The 12,176-nt window shown below is 48.3% G+C and overlaps 1 protein-coding gene across 1 annotated transcript in view; it reads right to left on the bottom strand.

Annotated features, from left to right (window-relative positions):
* The window catches only part of LOC125718891 (cytoplasmic dynein 1 intermediate chain 1), a 48,733-nt gene that overhangs the window by 25,127 nt on the left and 11,430 nt on the right, over positions 1–12,176 (bottom strand).

Raw genomic sequence — 12,176 nt, 5'->3', positions numbered from 1 at the left:
CGCGGGATCAAAGCCCACCGCCGCGTCCGGGGCCAAGCCTGACCCAACACATGAGCCTCAGGATGCATGTGTTTCACCGCGACTCAGCCCGTGTCACAGCGCAGCCATCTGTCTTATTTATGCATTTTACATGTGACCAAAAACTGACTGAAGCGTCACCCAGTGATCAGCTGGGAAATCGCACAGAACAAATCTCACAGCAGTTTGACATGATCAGTGAGGTTTAGCCTAAAGTATATTAACGCCACATGAGCCGTATAAAGTGCGACCCTGAAGGCGCTGCCTGTGGGGCCTCATGCTATAATTTCACAGGTCTGACTCACTCCCCTGACGACGCCTCCGGTCGCTCGGCAGGCGTCGTCCCCCCACTGATGCAATGGGCTTGACCCCGATCACCAGCGGTTAGTGCTGCAGCGGCCCCAAGCCTGCGGCTAGCCCAGACCGGCAGAGCCAGGGATCATGCGGGCCGGCTGTCCAGCCCGACTCCCCCACAAGCTCCGCGGCGCCCCAGCAAGGGATGGACCTCGTGTGTATGTGTGGGGGGGGAGCAGAGCCCCGCAAAAAAAGGAGGAACCCCATAATATCCCTCTGGAAGGGTGGAAAATAGAATATAAATTATAACGCGGTGCTCGGCGTTCCAGCTGTCAGCCAAGCTACCAAGAAAACCACCTATTGTGCCGGCGGGGATGGGGGAGCGGCTGCGGGTGGAATATATCTCGGCGTTCCAAGCCTCCAACCCAGTTCTGCGGAGGAGAGCCTTGGCTTGACCTCACGCGACCCCCCTCCTTCCCCCACCCGCTCCGTTGGAGGGGGAGGCTGTCGACACTGTGCCGATTCACAGTTGTGGACAAACAGCCCCAGCATTGAAAGCACAGCTCTCGCCTTGGACCAGGGCTCCCCAGTAAGTCATTTTACGTAGTTTTTTTCAACGATTATTTCATTCTCTCATACAGGTCGGATATCAAAGGCACTTCTAGAGAGTGACGGTTCCAAATGCGAGGGCTGAGGACAGACACCGAAATGAAAAGAGACTGAGCCGTAATCCCCCCCCCACTGGTGTTCATTTCGTCCAGAGCTGGGGAGGGTGCTCTTCCTGCACATGGCGCTTAATAAGAAGGACTCCATGGGACAAGACATTAAACAGGAGGGAGCGAGGGATGTTGCACTTAAGTGCCCCCCTCCCCACCGCTGCAGCAGTGATGGCATGCACCCTCCAACAGGCACATTCCCGAAGGGCACCCATCTCACACCGGCAGTGCCGATACCAAAGCACACCCATCTCACACCGGCAGTGCCGATACCAAAGCACACCCACCTCACACCGGCAGTGCCGATCCCAAAGCACACCCACCTCACACCGGCAGTGCCGATCCCAAAGCACACCCACCTCACACCGGCAGTGCCGATCCTAAAGCACACCCATCTCACACTGGCAGTGCCGATCCTAAAGCACACCCATCTCACACTGGCAGTGCCGATCCTAAAGCACACCCACCTCACACTGAAAGTGCCAAACCCAAAGTGTGCCCATCTCACACTGGCAGTGCCAATCCCAAAGCACACCCATCTCACACTGGAAGTGCCAAACCCAAAGTGTGCCCATCTCACACTGGCAGTGCCAATCCCAAAGCACACCCATCTCACACTGGAAGTGCCAAACCCAAAGTGTGCCCATCTCACACTGGCAGTGCCAATCCCAAAGCACACCCATCTCACACTGGCAGTGCCAATCCCAAAGCACACCCATCTCACACTGGCAGTGCCAATCCCAAAGCATGCCCGCCTCACAATGGCCTCTATGCCCCTGCATGGACACAATAAAACCAGGAGCTTAAAATGCCAGTGTACTGCAGCTTCATTCCCCCCACTCCCCAGTGAGCGAAATTAGTGGCATGTTTATTTGGTGAGGGTACGTGGTCTACTGGAGGTATCCCCCAGCTGACAGTCTCAGTGGGGCAGCAGTCACCGGAAGTACAGTGGAATCTGTTTATAGTGATTACATTTAAGTGAAATTGATCACTATAAGCCAACGATCATTAAGACCATTTTTTTCCTTTTTCTGTATGTCTCAAGTCGATTACCATCTAATTTGTATATTCATTACATTTATACAAGGTAAAAGAGACTGCATCACTATTTTGCAGAATTATATTGACAGCTGTTTCAAAGGCTTTTCAAACGACAGTGCTGTACAAATTAAATTACTGAAGAATGTATAATTCAAATGCGCTATAACAGCACAGCGCCGGCGGCATCTGCATGTCCTGCATGCCTGGCGAGCTCATGTATACAGCCCGTTGGTGTTTTCAGTGTAGGTACTCGTGCTGAATCCGGTTGTCACGTGTACTTTTAACTGTGGTTGTACTCGGTTATTGCCTGATCCTCGTGTCTGGGCCATTGTGTATTTACTCACCTTACCGTCCTTAGTGTAACTTCCCTGTTTCCCTGTCATTCATGGCTTTCGTGTTAGTGTTGCTTGTTGTGTGGTCCCTTTAAGGAGAAGCATAAATAATAATAACAATTGATACTTTATTGATCCCTGTGGGGAAATTCGCTTTTTATGCCTCCCTCAACTTGTTCTTTATAGAGTAAGCTGTTAGAAAAAGGCAGCCACCTGTTGGGGCACCCAGGGAGGGGGAGGGGTTAAGGGCCTTGCTCAAGGAGCTGCAAACATGCTGAGAGTGGGTTTGAACTGATGACCTTCTGATTACAAGCACACAGGCTTAGCCCACTGAGCCACACACTGAACCCTAAAAGATCAACTTGGTGTCAGTCCGCCTTTCGTCGTTTTCATTCACTGCTGCGATTCCTTGGTCTGATCAGTACAATACTGTACATAAAATATAGCTTATTGTAGTGTCGACGTTGCATCTTGGTGGCTTGTTTTTGGCAGTTTATCACAAGCTTCAATGAGCTTATATTTGTCATTGAGGGAAAATGACTTTTTTTTTCCTCGTCACGTTTTCTATGCATTAAACATTAGCCTCAGGTAGCTAAGCCAGAAGCAGACGGGTTACCACAAGGCAAAGCGTGCTTATCAAAAAAAAAAAAAAAACAATAGTGTAGTTTTCATTTTTTCTGTATGTTGTCATGTATAAAGAGACCCAAAACGAACACTATAAGTGGACTGCTTGATTACTATAAGTGAATTATTAAACAGCATGTGCACAGGAATGATACAGTCCCAAGCTTTTTGATCCATATAAGCTGTTGATCACCATAACCATTATCGATACAAGCGGGTTCCACTGTATTAAGGGGAGGGGAGCAGGGAACGGGACAACCCAGCATCAGACAGACTGTTCATAAAGTGTCCCAAGCACACCAGATCGCGAGGGCTGTCCATCGGTGCAAGAGACTGAGGAGCCCATAGACAGTGTCCCCGGAAGATGGAGGCTGACAGAGACACTGGGTGTGGGGGGCGGTAGGAGCAGAAGAGGGCGATTCGGGTGGAGGCGGGCGGCAGTCTCCAGGTTCTTTCATCTCCTGTTTCATTACGCACCACTCCTGAGCTGCTGCAGGCATTCCGGCCGGGCATGGAGCTGATTAGGTGGAGATCTCCTCCTGGAAGGGGCTGCGGGGGCACACCTCCCTGTTTCTGCGGCACAGGGGCCGGCCGGGATATGGGCTGAGGTTCAGGGTGCGGGGGCAGGGTTTGTGTGAAGGGAGACGGATGGGCTCCCTCAACCCCCTGAGACATGGGCCCCCCTAAGCCATGAAAGGCAGCACATGCTCGCGGATGGGGGGGCGGTGGGGTAACGGGGGGGGGGGTTTCAAGACAACTGGGGCTGAGCGGCCTGCAGACCACAACACAGATGCAAGGCTTCTGAGTGGGCGGGTGGACCCCGCCGACTTGAAAGGGGCTCAGATGCGGCCCCGGTGTGACACCCCTCGCCTGGAAAACAACGATTAACCATCAGCCCCATATCCTGAATGTGAGCAATCCTTCCAAAGACAGTCCTACTTCCTGCCAAACTGCACCGCTTACCAAGTCTTTAACTGCTAAGATCACTGTTTTCCATGTGTATAAACGGGAAGCTCTGGAACCCGATAAGCTCCCGTTTTCTCAGTACAGTCAGCCATAATTAGACCATTTATTAATATTTAGGACACATTTCTCTTAATGCATAATAGTGCCAGCATCTTACCATAAATTCCCCACCTGGCCGGATTTAAAACACAACAAACCGGCATGACCTCGACTTGCAAGATGGGGAACACGTTGACCGCCGCGAATCTGTTGTGCACTTTTAACATGCATGTTTAACAGTCTTGAACTTGCGACAATTAGGGGTCACTCACAATTGACCCCTGATGTCGGGGCAAGGAGATGCCCCAGCAGGGCAGCTGCGAGGGACTGAAAAGGCGTATTGTACGCAAAAAACACGCCACACGCTCTGCCGTGTGCGGCCTGTACTCTGTCCCGCCAGAGCCGCTAACCATCCACCAAATGAGCAAAATTAAAGGGGGTGTGACTCAGGGATGGGTCATCCACATGTGGCCACAGGGAGAGGCCCTGCTTCCAAAGTGGGTAAAACTGTTTAATCAAACAGATACTTCTACTTGCTTCCAAAAATAAAAATAAATAAATTTAAAAAATCATATCCAGTGAAATTTGCATACAAGATCCTGTGTCATGGGTTAAATAAATCATGGCATTATGATACAAAGATCACCAGATATCACCCTTTTGTAAACAACCCTGATTAGGTCTGAACCAATCGCCAAACTAAAGCCGGAAATTGCTTCGGAGACATCAGGATAACTGACTAGGAATCCGCCGGCTGCGTGCCGTTCCAGAGGGAACCACAGGGGGCAGCACACGGGGAATCCCACCTGAGAAACCCGGAAAGTAACCGTTATGAATCAGACAGCCCTAAGCAGAGCCTCTCTGTGTATGGATATTTAAACAAGAAAGCCTCAAAACAGAGGATATATATCCTTCACTTGCACATTCCAGTAATGGGGACTGGAGTAATCTCTCAGCTGCATGGCAGTTCATTGTTAATTCACTGCCAGAGATGTTTTAGTCACTGTAACATTGCTGCCAAAGACGACAGCTCCTGTATGGCCCACTGCTTCCTTCAGCACTAAAGGTGGCGACTGTAATGAAGCTAGCTAGCTGAACAGTGTGCCGGGGAGCCGCTGGGCGGACAGGCAGTTGATCAAACCATAACGCCGGCTCGGTTAAACGACACGAACCGCTAGCTGTGCGAGTAAACTCTGTAACCATTAACTGAGAAACAGCTTCAGAGTTCAACATAAACATCCATGCAGATCGCAGTCCCAAAAAAAATTGTAACGTAAAAAGAGAACCGTACATTGTAAATATTTCCAGCTGACCTAATGACTGAAGCGTACCGAGCTCCCCAAAGCACCGGCTTCCTTTCAGCCAAGTCCTTCAAAATTATCGAGAGCAGCAAATGCACAGCTCCTATCTTTGCCCCCAAAAGGCCGCAGGCGAGGCCGGCCCTCCCCCGAGACGCAAGGAGCGGTCCTGGGTCTGGAAAAATGCGCTGGATGGAGATAAAGACAGGGCTCTTTGCTTTGAGCCCAGATAGCCGCCGCGCCATGCGGGTAACGACGCAGGAAATTCCTTACATTTCAAGGTTCTTGTCAGATTGGACCAGACCTTGGACATAAGTATAACCTAAAGTAAAAAACAAACAAACAAAAAAAAAAACAACTAAACTAACTAACTAAAAAACAGCTAAACTTGTGAATCCAGCAGAAAACTGGACCTTAAACTGTGCACTGAAAGCAATGAAAGTTGTATTTTAATAGAAAAATCTATTCATTTTACTACATAGAAAATGGCATTTCTGTGTTTTATTTTTTGTTTCTTTTATTCCGACTCACCGAATTATGCCAAACAATCCTAAAACATAAAATGAATTCCAAAACGGTGAAATAATGCTAATTGTATATTGCCATTATTAACCTTAGAGGGGAACCCACAGAGTTCCCATGCTGTAATAAAGCAGGACGGGGCCACGGGGCCGAGTCTGCCGTCTGGTGCCAGCAGACCTGGAACCCGCCCAGCGTCGCTCCATCTAGCCAGCCGCGCGGCGCGGGGCGCCATTCATGACCTCAGTCTTTCCGAGAGCGCGCACACGCAAACGTTCCCGAGACTCAGCTACTCGGACACACCCATTACCTGTTTAGCACCAAGCGACGCCTGCAATCCCAAAGCGCACCCGCCTCACCCTGGCCTGCAAAAGCCTGTCATGTCGACACATTCAGACGTAACATCTACTAGCTTCCTACTATTTATTCTATATACGTTTCTTACCCGTTATTCTAATTTACCATTTTGTTAGCATTGAAAAAAATCTTAATTACATTATGCGAGCAAGAATTTTTAATGCTTAACTCTTCCTTGTCAAACTGAAGCATACAGCGTCAGACATTTAGAAAGATAATTCTGCTGCATGAGTTAAAAAATCTAATTAATTTCGAAACTCGTAATATCATCATATTTTTATAATGTCGGATATTAGTGGGAAACTTGAGGTTTTACTAGGGACGCGCTTTTCACCAATAATACAGTTACGCAAAGTATTGTACGCATTGTTGATGCTGCCAAGTAACAAAGCAGTGAGTGTGGTTCGCCTGCCCCCTGCTGGTAAATATTAACATTTCCACAATTCGTTAAACAAATTACTTCGGGTACTTATTTTAATAGAAAAATGAGAACAATCGGACTACAGAATTATACGCAGTGGTTTGAAACTCATTTAAAACGTTGATTTTATATTATCCTTGAGAGAAAAATGCACAGCCTTATAAATTGGATAAATTCTCAAAGCTCTTCGAGATCCTGGGTTTCCACCTGGAACCAAGTGTTACCCAGAATCCTTAGCGCTGCAGTACATCCAGAGACATCACAGCTTTGACAGACAAAGCACAGAAGGAGGAAGGTTCACGAGAGGCCTGTGACAGACCACCCAAGCAAACAGCCCAAACTCACTCAAAGTGTTTGGCCTAAATGTGAACATGTAACCCTCAGGTTCACCATCGAACCAAAAAAAAAAAAAAAAGACTGAAACAGTATTCTGTTGATTTTCAACACACATCACATGGCAGATATTATTATAGTCTAAGGGCTGTATGGATTTGCCAATAAAAGCCGCATGTATCTTATTATACAGTGGTATAAAAGAGGAAAATTGCAATCATCTGGGTCCCACTCGGCATGGCTTTCCAACTGCGAGAAACTTTTTTCTTCCAATATCGTTTTTTTCATTGTTTTGACTGACATCCCATTTCGATCCTAACCACTGGGGAGCAGGAGGCTTTCTTTGTGCCTGAAATCAGAGTTGACTCTCTCCTTCCGAGAGCAATGAAACTCAAGCTCACTGCGAGCGATTAATCCTGATGGCAGGATCAAAGGCGGGCCAGACGTGACGGGACCCCGGGGCCGACGTGAAACGGGTGGCGCGAGCGGACGCGGCTCAGGGACGGGAGGTGGGGGCCGTCCTTGGCCTCTCGGTGCCTTAGAGACGGGATCCTGTCTGGCTCGCATTGTTGGGTGAACGCTGACACCTACAGCCGGTTGTGGTGTGGTAGACCGGGGGGGGGGATCTGCGAAATCGTGCTGCTCCCAAGCGCTTCCATATGTGCCCGCCCCCCTGACTCAGGAGTGAGGAGTGACACAGACTCACCAGTGGCTCCGAGGGGCATGTGTGTGGTGGCTGGCTGCTCAGATGCGTGGGAGAGATAGGGCAGCCATCACCTGTAGAGCATCAGCCAAACTGCGGCCTGGGGCCACAGATAACCTCCCCGCTCTGACTCACCACCATTAAGCGCCTTTAACTCATCACTTTGACTCCCATTGTGTTGCACTTTTGAGCTGTCTAGCTCACAGTTTAGCACTAATCATATTCTATTACGGATCCTGCCCCCATCTCATGCCTACGTTAGTAGCAAGTGTGAAAAATATAGCAATGCTAATACTAAAAGCTAGATGTGGTATTTAGTCCTACAAACCCCGCCAGACCAAACAGCTCCAATACGGCCAGTAAACACCAGGCACCGAATTGGTTTTTTCCCCCTGCTGTGCAGCTAGAGGAATTTCAGCTGGAGGAGATACAGCCTGTCCCACTTATTAGCACATGTACAGGTTACCAAAGAAAGAGGTTTTAATAAAAGCAAATAATACATTAATCAATTCAAGAAATAAATTAAGGAGAAAGTGAAAGGACTCAGAAACACTGAGAACATTTAGTAAAATAGTGATGGGAGGTTATTGAGACCCCAGAGATCTTGGCGTGTTAAATACTCGCTCATCCAAAGAAGGCTGCCTCCAGAGGTGAGTAGTTCAGTAAAAAAAAACTCACAGTCACAGTGTACTAAACTGGTTGGTTGAAACAAAATCTTGGTCTGGATTTTTAATTTCTTGACCTGAACTGTCCACCTCTTTTTCAGTCCTTGATGTTCTATAGTCATGATTTAGGTTTGATTTCTTGTTTTTTTTTTAAAAAAAAAAAAACAAAAATCTCAGTAATTACGAGGAACACGTTCGGTTGAAACTTCTTTAGTAAAATCAATTTAATCAGATCGTCTGGTTTAGTGCCCCGAGAGACGTTTAATTTCTACATCTGATATATCGACCGAGAGCACATTGCTGAGCCATTACATCAGAACGGCCGGCCCTGTGATTGATGCATTTCCTTATATGAGCAGAGCGACGAAACACGTACAGGCTGAGAAATGTGCACATGCTCAGCCCTAACCCGACGACTTCGGCCCAGAGATTACGAAACAAGTTTTACAGTCGAAAGTGTACGGCTTTGGTAGTAAAACACGATCCAACCCCAAATTAACGAATCAAATTAATGGGCTGGAAAAGCCCCAGATAATTCCCCGTTTTTACTTTTTCTGTGTTTTCCAGAAGCTTCATTAAAGTGCGGTAACGATTCTGGGAGTGTTCAATAATTCCTTGCAGATTAGCACTTAAGACCGTGTTTTCTTGCAATTACGAGCCATTACGCGCCCGCCTCTCGCTGGAGAAAGAGGGACGCCTCATGGCCCAAATGCGGGACTTACAAGCCGGACCCTCCCAGAAGGGTTTCCAGTGGTAATGGCCCAGAAAAATGATGGAGAACGGCACAACGGCTTCCTTGACCCCCTGAACTCCTACCCCCTCCGTTGAGGTGCTTTGCAGAGCAACAGCACCCAGAGCAAACTGTACAGCTGCAGGACATGCGCGGTTCACTGACTGCAATTAGGCCTTTAATATCATAACTATTGCAAACAAGTCCCACGGTGGCCCAGACGAAACAGACGAACCGTTCTGTCCTTTGCGGCACTGCCCATTAACGACCGTGCAGTCTCCAGCGAGCGGGACCAATGCCAGGGCAGGATCGGGCCGTCGGTCTGAACTGGGGCCAGCGCAAGACCGGTCCAACCCGACTGGGCGCTCAATGGGGCTTTATGGCTGAAACTGATATTTATCTCTTGATTGAAATCAGTAGGAGACTCTGTTAATGCTGTGTCAGCAATACTTTTTTTTCCCACAAGCCAAAGCGCCGTTGGTCTGGCCAGCGAGGAGTGGGGCCTTTACCTCCGGGTGGAAAGTATGCGGGGTACTGAGCATGCTTCTCCCGGGCGAGCGGATTGGTCAGTTTTATGATTGTTTCTGTTCGATGAAGCAAAACTAAAAATCAGCTTTGATGTCGAACATGGCCGTATCCCACGCAGGATCACGCCCCTCCTGGTCGAGGAAATCTGATTAGCTGCGGCCTCTTTTTGCTTTTCTTCCAACCCGGACCGGCGTAAACACGCGGGCACACCCAAGCGCTCAGGGCCCGACGATAAACAATCTCGACGCAATGGAAAAAAAAAATGCGGAGCGCTCGAGCCAAACAGGCAGCGGGCTGCTGGCACAGCCTTCCACAGGAGAGACTGTGTCCCTGCGATTCTCCAGCCTACAATAAAATTCAATGATGATTAGTAGGCGAACCGGTGGGAGCCAACGAAAGGCTCATAATTTGATTGCAGAGGTAATGGGTCCCTACAAAAGAGACTATCGTACAGTTAGGGAGACCGGAACCTGGCTTTAGCTGATGCTACAGCTTTTTACTTGAAGACCTCCTTTGGAAGACGGAGCCAGCGGCCGCGAAGCCCACGGGGGGGGGGGGGGGTGGTTGGCTCTTAGGAGATGGGCTCATGTTTCAGGGGGGATTTACACACACGGTGGCCTAATGAGGCAGCGTCGCTCTCAGGGATCAACTGAGGAGATTCACATTCACGACAGCCAATTTACCCAGAATTTTATCCATTCAAAAACACTGGAATGTCCATAGTGGATGAAAAAAAAACACATAAAACCACTTAAACTCTAGCCTGTGTTGGTGTGGCTAAAAATCTAAATAGTCACCTATGCCTATAAAAATATTATTATAAAGCAATATTTGTTCCACAGCGTCTCTCCAAGCATTCAGTTTTCTTTTCCTAATGGGCTTTTCACACTGCATGGAAATGCAGAGAGCAATTTAGCCAAACTGGGGTGGCCTAATGGTTAGGGATCTGTACTTGTCATGGGAAGGTGGCTGGTTTGTATCTCAAACCAGCAAGATACTGCTCCCCAGGTGCTAAATAATAGCTGCCCTCTGCTGTTACATATGGGCTAAACGCAGAGGACACTTTGGCTACGTTCACACTGCCATGCTGAAGTGACTCAAATCGGATTTCTTGCCTTAATGTGACACAGATCTGATCTTTTCAAATCAGATTTGTGTCACTTTCATATGTGGTACTAAATCGCATACGTATCCGATTCGCGGCCATGCGACCTGAATGTGAACGCTCAGATCGGAATTCATGTGGCTTTTTGCTTATACGGATGCGCTGACATCATCAGCCTGCGCCGGCAGTTTGGGAAGGTAGAAATGGAGGAGAGCTGCGATAACAGGAAAAGCTAGCTGCCTGGCTTTTTTTCTCCTTTTCGACCTGCTCATGTACAGCTGATTCACTGTTTGTCGTCCTCCAGAGCAAAGTGTGATACATGTGTGAGCTACTAACGCCTCCATTTTTAATGCCACGAGTCGTCCCACACATATGACGTTTTTTGTTGTTGGTGATGCAGTTGACCAGTGTAAAAACATATCAATGTGAGCATGCGAGACGTTTCGGAGGACCGATGCGTTCACATTACAGTCAGATACAGGTCACTTGTAGTTATGAATGTGAACCGTCAAGATAGACAAATCCGACCTGAGCAAAAAAATCGGAATTGAGCGATGTGGCTGGCAGTGTGAACGTACCCATTGTGCTATGGTGTGTCAGAAATTATATTTAATCACATTCACTAATCAATAGACTGTGTGGAACCTCTAGACTAGGGGTAGGCACAGGTGTAAGCTTGCCCAGCGGGTCCCATGGGGTGCAAAGAAACCACCAAGGTTCATGAAACCAATGGACATAATGGGTCAGTTCTCCATGCCACAGTTCTGTGCAGAGAAACAGAGCCACTATGTTACAGCAAAGACCTTACAGTGATAGAACTTGACAATTTAGGGAGCGAAAACTCTGAACGTGTTCCATGGCTCCATGAACAGCTGCAAGCCCTACGTGCCTCTGAGAGACGAACAGCCAAACAGCACCAGGTGTCCAGCCGGCAGGAACAACCTGCACAGCTTGAGCAAACACAGAACCCGGGTGGCCGTTTTAAATATTTAGAAACCAACCCTCTTCCTATGTGGGCAGGATTTGGTAGGAGCAAGCTCCCCCCCCCCACCCCAGCACACACACACACGAGCTTCCATCTCAAGCCTGCGCACGGACCGGGCAGATGGGCAGCCTAGTGAAAGGCACGAAAAAAAAAAAAAAAACGGTAGAAAGAATATTGCTGAGGGCAACGTCCAATCAAAGGCTTGTCAGTGGCACACTCGCTGAATAAATGACCCGCTTTGACAGGAAATTCCAACTGCTATTTTAATTCTGATCAGGCTTCAGGAAGAGGAAAGAATAAAAACACATCAATTATAATGACAGGAAGTCTGGGATCACATGGCAAGCAGCTGCAGCCAGCAGAAGGGCGACGGAGGCAGGGGAAGACTAAAGAAGAGGGTAAAATGCAGGAAAGCATAGGGCGAAAGCCAAGTGCATCATAACTGACGACATGAGATAACATTTGATGTAACAATGCTCCATTATCAGCATCTCCCATTAAC

The sequence above is a fragment of the Brienomyrus brachyistius genome, chromosome 23 (genome assembly GCF_023856365.1).
Source record: "Brienomyrus brachyistius isolate T26 chromosome 23, BBRACH_0.4, whole genome shotgun sequence".
Classification (NCBI taxonomy): Eukaryota; Metazoa; Chordata; class Actinopteri; order Osteoglossiformes; family Mormyridae; genus Brienomyrus; species Brienomyrus brachyistius.
Note: the sequence above shows the minus strand (reverse complement) of the source record. Positions and strands in the feature narration are given on the sequence as shown.